We start from the raw sequence: 9,401 nt of genomic DNA on the forward strand, positions 1-9,401 counted from the left end.
AAGATGAACCAAAGCATGTCACTATTGTCAAAGAAAAGGAAACAAGCACTGAAGTAACAAAGACAGAGACGAGCAAATGTTGGGTAACTTTCGGTGCTGGACCCCGGACCCATTTCACCGGCATTATCACCTTCATATCATTCAGACGCTAAATAACCTAGATGTTGATATAGCGTCGTAAAATAACCCAATTAAAAAAAACCAAAGACATGTCAAAGGAGGAAATGAGCATAGCGAACCAATAATTCGAAGAGCAAGTGAGCAGAATGCTCAGGAGGCAACCAGAGAAACAGATGAGGCGATAGAACTAGATGGAGAGCATGGGGAAAACTCGTGGTCAAATGTAGTACAGAGACAAGCACGAAAACGGACACGAATAACAGGAAACCAACCAGATAATACTCTGACAGCAGCAGAACATATCGGGTGGCTCTACGTAGGCAAGCTTCACTGTGCCACCACTTCGGAGGAACTCAGAAATTACCTAACTAGTAACGGTTTTCAAGAAGTACGGGAGTGTATACAACTCGAGACGAAAGGGACGAACAAAGCATTTAGAGTAGGCATATCATTCGCAGACCTGAAATGGGTGGATCTGCCAGATTTCTGGCCAAAAGATGTTATTGTCAGGCAGTATCTTTTTCGGGGACACTGGTGGACAGTCAACAGCCAGCAAGTAGCTTCATCTAGGAGCGGAAAAGCATCCGTGTTCCTATGGAACATAGAAGGACTGAACGGAGTAAGGCATATCATGCCAGTAAACATATTCAAGGAAGACATTACGATACTTACCGAAACGTTTCTCACAAAAGAAGTAGACCTCCCAGGGTATTACAACTACCACGTGCTAGCTAACCAAGGAAATATGGGAAGACCAAGTGGTGGCAGAACATGTCTAGTGAAGCCATGGCTAGCTCCTATGACTGTTTTAAAGAGGACCCCAAATCTGTTAAGCTAGAAACAAATTGCATCATTATCATTGGTGGATACTTTCAGCCGGAATTTTCTGCCCAAGAGATAATTGAAGCACTGAATGAATCCATTGCAACAACAAGTATAGAAGAAGCGGTTATGATAGCCGGTGACTTCAATTGCAGGACGGACATTCACAACATTAAAACAGCCCAAACAATAGCGTATCTTGAACAGGAAGGCTTCAAGCTGATAAACGATCCGAAAGAAACCACGTATGTCAGCTATAATGGTGCCAGCACAATCGACATATTCCTGAATCCGCGTGCCACGAAAATCTCCATTCAAGCACTGACAAAGTCAGCTACAACCCCTCTCAGGAAGCATATTCCCATTTTGGCAAACCTCGAGATACCTCACTATAAGAAAAAGAAAAAAATCAAAGCAATAGCAAGAAAACAACACGATGCGTAGTCACAGCATCACTGGAAGAAGCCACAGAACAAATAATAAAGGTGAACAAGAACATTGAGGATGGCAAAGTAAATGAAGCTGCCTACAAAATAACGGACATCATTAGAACAGTGCAAATTGTAACTGAAAAAAAAAGTCAGAAAGGCCCAACCATGGTTTGACATTACTTGCCACAGGAAGAGATGTGACGTGCTCAACCTTTTACACTCAGCCAAGAAAACAAAATCCCCGGAGACCCTACAGCAGTATGGCCAGGCTAGAAGACAATACAAACTACTGATAAAAGAGAAGAAAGCAGCGCACGTGGAGAAAGAAGGCATAAGACTTGTCGAAGAAGCAGTGAAAGACCCATATGTAGCACTAAAATCCAGAAAACCGAAATTCTCACAGGAAATATCTATGAGTACTTGGGAGGAACACTTCCAGCAAATATTAAACAACAGACATACTAAGAGAGCATACCCCACAACCGTAATAACAGAAGAACAGGATTTCCCAAAAATTACAGAAGAAGAAGTCACTGCAGCAATACTGAGTTTAAAATGCAAAAAAGCCGCAGGTCCAGATGCAATTTTTAACGAGAATATAAAAGACACACTACCAATCTTGAGGGAAACATGGGCAATGATATTCAATAAGTGCCTGGAGACAAGCAAATTACCTGAACTATGGAGGACGTCCACAATTAAAGTGCTCTACAAAGGGAGAGGAGATACAACACTACCAGATGCATATAGGGGCATCACTCTAGAGAATGTTGCTTTCAAGATCTTCACCAAAATCATCACACAAAGACTCTCGAAACTTGCAGGAAATATAATCCCAGAAGAGCAATTTTTTTCCGGAAAGGAAGATCAACGCTCCAGACTGTCACAGAATTATTACACATAATAGAGGAAGCTCTACGTCATCACAAGGGGAAACGATACGTAGTTTTCATAGACTATAAAAAGGCCTTGGATCTGCTAGATAGATATTAGTTACAAAGCTGGAGACCAAGTTTGGTCGGAATTATCTCACCAACATAATAAGGAACATGTTAGAGTATAATGTGGTGAACATAAGCGACAACCTAAGGACATCAAGGCCCATCACACAACCAAACGGTGTGTTGCAGGGAGATCCCGTCAGCCCCCTACTTTTCAACCTAATGACAGCGGACATATTATTACTATTATTGTTATTATCTTGAGAATAAGGTGCCTAGGAAAATATTTGGGGCTAAGAGGGATGAAGTTACAGGAGAATGGAGAAAGTTACACAACACAGAACTGCACGCATTGTATTCTTCACCTGACACAATTAGGAACATTAAATCCAGACGTTTGAGATGAGCAGGGCATGTAGCACATATGGGCGAACTAGAAATGGATATAGTGTTAGTTGGGAGAGGGAAAAAGACCTTTGGGGAGGCCGAGACGTAGATGGGAGGATAATATTAAAATGGATTTTAGGGAGGTGGATATGATGATAGAGACTGGATTAATCTAGCACTAGGGGCCGATGGCGGGCTTATGTGAGGGCGGTAATGAACCTGCGGGTTCCTTAAAAGCCATTTGTAAGTAAGTGTCAATTTACATAGTGATTTATACCAATTTGAACTTCATAAGTTTTATTTTTCATGCTATCTTTAACAATTCCTTTTATGAGTCCACATTCTGATAAATAATAGATTTGATGTGTCCCGATTAGACTTCATTTTCGTCTTTATCTGACAATTTGCTTTCATCTCCAAGAAAAACTACTATACTGTGAAATTCTATTATGCCATTTCTTGCGATTTAGGTATCAATAAATATCACGATGAATGATCAACTGTGATATTAAATCCAACGTCTTGAACAATGCGAATGGTCATAAACCAAGACATATTTTGAAACCTGCTCAAGTGTTGCCATGGCAACCAGCCACTCCCACTAACGCGGTCCATTAATTGTGGAATGTTATTCGCACGATAACATTTATACCAATATATACCTCAGCATTTTTTCGTAATTCTTTACAATTGCGTTATCAAAGGAAGGTGGATATCTATCTATTCCTACCTACCGACCAAAATACGTATATGCAAGTCATTTTGAAAGTCTGAGGTAACCGAACTTGTCACTAATACTTGACCTTACGAAAACTCGTTTACTATATACTGACCAAAAATCTTACATGCAAGGCATGAGATTATATGATTCCACCTCTCCAACGGCCACCACTTCCACAGCAACGTTCCAACCTTATTGCGGTGCAAAATTGGCATCGATGCTCAATTTGTCTTTGTTTGCAGAATGTATATATATCTCGCCTAGAAGCCAAATATGTAAATACAGCCTACCTTTTTTTTGGTAACGCAATTGTAAATAACTACTGTATTTTTACAGCATACCTTCCTCAGTAACGAGTAAAAATGAAAAATAAAGTAAAAAATATCATTCATGTTTGTAAAAAACTTATTCATTTATGAATTAAAGCTTTTTTTTTTAGCTTGTTTTTATTATTTTATCAGTGCATTAAAGAGCTACATCATTTTACACATTAATAAAATGAACAAGAATTCCCATTTACATGTTATTCATTACTTATTTTATGCTTAAAGAGATACGCCTTCAGCAGGAAGTATGGGTAACTAAGACTAAGGGAGTTGTGAAATCTGATAAAAGATTATGGTTTTTGAATTCACTTAGAAGAAATGGATCTCATTCTGACTTAGACTAATATTATAAATACCGGTATATAAATCTATAAATGTAAATGCTATAAAACAAGTTAAAGCCAAGCAGGATGCACTACATTAAGAAAGCATATAACAAACAGAAAGGAATGTAGATTATAACCAACATATTATTAGAACAAAATATTATCCATTAATTTGCCAACCAATATATTAGGACAGTCTCAAATTGTACCTGATGAATTTCAAAATAATTTTAGCGGTTGAACAATCAGTAGGAAATACTGAAAATTACAGGGGAATGAATTTATTGAATAAATCAGAAGAATCTGTTTTTAAATTTAAGGTTACACTAAAGTGAAATTTGAAAATTTTAAAATATTGGTGCTACAGTATTCATTTTTTTATATACACATTATTTGATATAAAAATAATATACACACAAACTTTCAGTTCAATTGGTGAATATTTCGTATATTTTTAAATGCGTTTCATGAAAATAATAATTACATTTTTATCTCTTCATCATTTATTAATTGAAAGTTTACAATTATGTTCAGCATACTGTCATTAAAATTGGCACGGAAATTTTTAATGTACTCATTCATTTAAATCTTTTGAAATCCTACTGAGTTAATGCATGCAAACTTTAATGGACCATAGATTGGAGGTAGTTTGGAAAAAAAATTTCATGTGGGTAGCTCAAGATTTATGAAAGAAAATAAGTTTTGAACAAAAATAAGAAATGCAAAAATTAAAAACCGAGAAAAATGCAGTTAAACAACAGAAAATGCAGGGGATTTAAAGCACACACCCCTCTAAAAATGGCTGCCAAAGCAAGTGTTCCATGTTTGCGAGGAGTAAAAATAGGAAACTGCTGTCATTTCACTTCACTGTGCCCTGAAATACCAGTAAAATTAATTGTAATATTTAATTCTGCTGGTACATTTGATTATTGTATCTTAACTTTAGTAAATTAATGGTATGCTTGATGAAAATTTTGTTGTATGTCTATTGTAATGTTTTTAAGTATCCAATGCCACTGCACAGACTTCAGTGGATGAATAAACCGTAGTAATATATATATATTACTAATCCATTCTTCAAAACTGTTCAGAAATTCGTTTCCATGCATCGTCTTCTTCCTGTTGTCATGGTAAGCTGTTACAAATGCATCATACAGGAAAGGGTATTCTCTCACAGCTTCTACAAAAATCCCGTTTCTATGCATTTTCTGCCTCAAAATAAGGCTATGGAAAAGTACGATAAAAGCAAAACAAATTCTTTAGCATGTGATCGCAGTGATTCTGGCCATTCGAGACAATTGGCCCAACCGATTTAATGGTAGAGTGCTTACTATCCGATTATTACTGCCGCATTTTCCTCCTCAACCTTCCAGTGGGCACATCTCCCATTTTAACATCAAAAGGCGCATGTCATACTTTTTACGATATATAGCACTTTGTTCTAAATTACACAATTATAACTGAATTAAAAAATATAAATTGAATACAAAACTAAAATTATGTGAATATGAGTTTTTCTAACTATGTCAAATTTACTTCTCTGCACTTTATACAAAGTATATTAAGCATGTGTCTCATAACAGTCAAAATAGAAAAACAAATTGATAATTCCAAAATTATAGTTTGTGGTTTATCACAGCTCTTGCAATTTCCATTCCCGTTACATCACTTGCCCACATTTCCTTTACATTGGTGTGGTGTGCTTTTTGTTACTCCAATATATAAAACAGACCAAACCATGAGTTCACTCCCCTTCCCCCTCTATCCCCGGCTCCCCCTCTCTCACAAGTATTGTCGTGTTCTTACGTTACTGATGTGCATTCCACAATTTTTCCAATCACAGTGAGACAAATCACATTGAAAAACTTCATCTTCTATATCCTTTGCAGTATGTGTTGGGTCAGAAAGTACTTTCACAATGTAAATGTTTTCAGTTCTTGATGTCGTGCATATTCCAACACAGCCTATACCATTTGCTGATTTTACCTTTTCTGGTAAAGAATTGTCTCCACTTCCTCTTCAGAATATTTTTGTTTTGATTTTCTGTCAAAATCACCATGTTCAATGTTTTCTTCACTAACAAGGAAACTCTGTCACATTCCTGCCTCAAATAGCCGTAAAATTAAAAAAAAAACATAGTTTATGGTAAGAAATACCCATACACAGTTTATTACATATCGCAATTGCTTCTAACACTTATTAATTATTTGTAAACATGGCCATATGCAAGGGGAGTTACCGGATTTGAACCTCCCCTAGAACTTAAAAAAATTGCATATTTAGATTTCAGTATGCAAATCAAGATTTTCAGGTATAACTCCCTGTAAAGTTGATTTGAATAATTTCGAGGGAAAAATTGTTCCGGAGCCGGGTATCGAACCCGGGACCTTTGGTTTAACGTACCAACGCTCTACCACTGAGCTACTCGGGAACTCTAACCGACACCGATCCAATTTTTCCCTCTATATCCACAGACCTCAAAGTGGGCTGACAACCGTCAAGCAACCAACTTCGAGTGCACACTAACTCCGTGTGACTTAAATTGTGGTTTTCTGTTAACGAACAGTGACGTGTATTATGCAAATCAAGATTTTCAGGTATAACTCCCTGTAAAGTTGATTTGAATAATTTCGAGGGAAAAATTTTTCCGGAGCCGGGTATCGAACCCGGGACCTTTGGTTTAACGTACCAATGCTCTACCACTGAGCTACTCGGGAACTCTAACCGACACCGATCCAATTTTTCCCTCTATATCCACAGACCTCAAAGTGGGCTGACAACTGTCAAGCAACCAACTTCGAGTGCACACTAACTCCGTGTGACTTAAATTGTGGTTTTCTGTTAACGAACAGTGACGTGTATTATGCAAATCAAGATTTTCAGGTATAACTCCCTGTAAAGTTGATTTGAATAATTTCGAGGGAAAAATTGTTCCGGAGCCGGGTATCGAACCCGGGACCTTTGGTTTAACGTACCAATGCTCTACCACTGAGCTACTCGGGAACTCTAACCGACACCGATCCAATTTTTCCCTCTATATCCACAGACCTCAAAGTGGGCTGACAATCGTCAAGCAACCAACTTCGAGTGCACACTAACTCCGTGTGACTTAAATTGTGGTTTTCTGTTAACGAACAGTGACGTGTATTATGCAAATCAAGATTTTCAGGTATAACTCCCTGTAAAGTTGATTTGAATAATTTCGAGGGAAAAATTGTTCCAGAGCCGGGTATCGAACCCGGGACCTTTGGTTTAACGTACCAACGCTCTACCACTGAGCTACTCGGGAACTCTAACCGACACCGATCCAATTTTTCCCTCTATATCCACAGACCTCAAAGTGGGCTGACAACCGTCAAGCAACCAACTTCGAGTGCACACTAACTCCGTGTGACTTAAATTGTGGTTTTCTGTTAACGAACAGTGACGTGTATTATGCAAATCAAGATTTTCAGGTATAACTCCCTAAATTATTCAAATTATTCTAGATTTCAGTACTTTTTTATCCATAATCGTTTTTTCTTCTCTAATTTTTCACTGTCAGAGTAACAAAATCTACATAGATATAAGGCATAGTCCTCCTACCCCTCCTTCAATATAATCCCTGTGCTTGGTGCTGCAGCACTTTCTTTATTAAAGAGAGAGAGAGAGAAATAACTTGTCCGGCCTTAATTAAGGATGACCACGAGGATCCAGAAATTAATAGCACATAAATATAATTAATTAAATATGAATATTGTTATAAAAATAACCTAGTACCGACTTTGTAATAAAATGAAGCCAACACAACATGAAATTTAACTTATTTGTTAAAAATGGACGACTTTGAAAAAATTACGTTTCAAAGATTTTATAAGGATTTATAAGGATATTAATACATTTATTGTAATGTAATAACAATAATACTAATATACAAAATTTAAAATACCAGTAATGTAAATGGTATACAATTTTAATAATAATCCCCCCTTGACAAAATTATGTGTACACCAGTCTTTGTACAGTAGTAGGGGAAAAAAAAACCCGGACCAACCCTTGTAGCTGATTTCAGAGCCTTGTTCACTCCAGAACATCGGTGCATATTCCTTGGACCCGAAACCACCTGTGCAGTTGAACAGCCATGCAGCTGGTTACTGTTTTCGTCTTCACTGAATGGCTCAGGTGCTTGGGGCACGCCGTTATTGTGCATACAGTCGAAGCTTCGATTCCCGTGATAGGCAATTTTTTTAAAGTATACGACAGTAATATTCATTATCACAGCTCATGGACCTAATTTCATTTAGTAAAACAAAATGTGGATTATTATTTGGCCTAAAAAAAATTTACAAAAAATACAAAAAATAATGAAATAAAATAGGCTACTGAACTACTAATATTTTGCGATGAAAGAGTAATGGAACGGAGAAAAATTCTCTCCGGTGCCGGGATTTGAACCCGGGTTTTCAGCTCTACGTGCTGATGCTTTATCCACTAAGCCACACCAGATACCCATCCCGGCATTGGACAGAATCGTCTCAGTTTAAGTTCCAACTCTTGGGTTCCCTCTAGTGGCCGCCCTCTGCACTAAGTCATAGATGTCTATGAACGTAGGATTGAAGTCCACACTTGTGCTGAGGTGCACTCATTATGAGTGACTAGTGACGCCGGGATGGATATCCGGTGTGGCTTAGTGGATAAAGCATCAGCATGTAGAGCTGAAAACCTGGGTTCAAATCCCGTTGCCGGAAAGAATTTTTCTCCGTTCCATTACTCTTTCATCATATGATGATGCAGAATATCTGCATGGAAATATCATATGTACTTCGGTACATTAAAATAATATATATGCGTAAAACACTTCGTGATTTAAGACGGCGCTTATTCCGTCGGATCCCGGCCAACTAGTTACTCATAACTAGTGCACCTCAGCACAAGTGTGGACTTCAATCCTACGTTCATAGACATCTATGACATAGTGCAGAGGGTGGCCAATAGAGGGAATCTAAGAGTTGGAACTTAAACTGAGATGATTCTGTTCAATGCCGGGATGGGTATCCGGTGTGGTTTAGTGGATAAAGCATCAGCACGTAGAGCTGAAAACCCGGGATCAAATCCAGGCGCCGGAGAGAATTTTTCTCCATTCTATTACTCTTTCATCGTATGATGATGCAGAATATCTGAATGGAAATATCATATGTACTTCGGTACATTAAAATAATATATACTAATATTTTGCCCAAAAGCCTTCAGCTTCTCTGACAGCTTCTGCTCGCCTAGGCATGAAATCGACAAGCCTCCGAAAACAGTCAAGATCCTGAGCGATGTCCTCCCAGGCATCAAGAACATGT

At 37.8% G+C, this 9,401-nt stretch overlaps 1 non-coding gene across 1 annotated transcript; it reads right to left on the reverse strand.

Annotated features, from left to right (window-relative positions):
• Positions 1 to 7,291: 7,291 nt before the first annotated feature.
• TRNAN-GUU (transfer RNA asparagine (anticodon GUU)) lies at positions 7,292 to 7,363 on the reverse strand. Its single transcript has one exon. It is a non-coding gene; the product is annotated as a tRNA-Asn (tRNA).
• Positions 7,364 to 9,401: the final 2,038 nt, after the last annotated feature.

Source organism: Periplaneta americana, chromosome 10 (genome assembly GCF_040183065.1).
Source record: "Periplaneta americana isolate PAMFEO1 chromosome 10, P.americana_PAMFEO1_priV1, whole genome shotgun sequence".
Lineage (NCBI taxonomy): Eukaryota > Metazoa > Arthropoda > Insecta > Blattodea > Blattidae > Periplaneta > Periplaneta americana.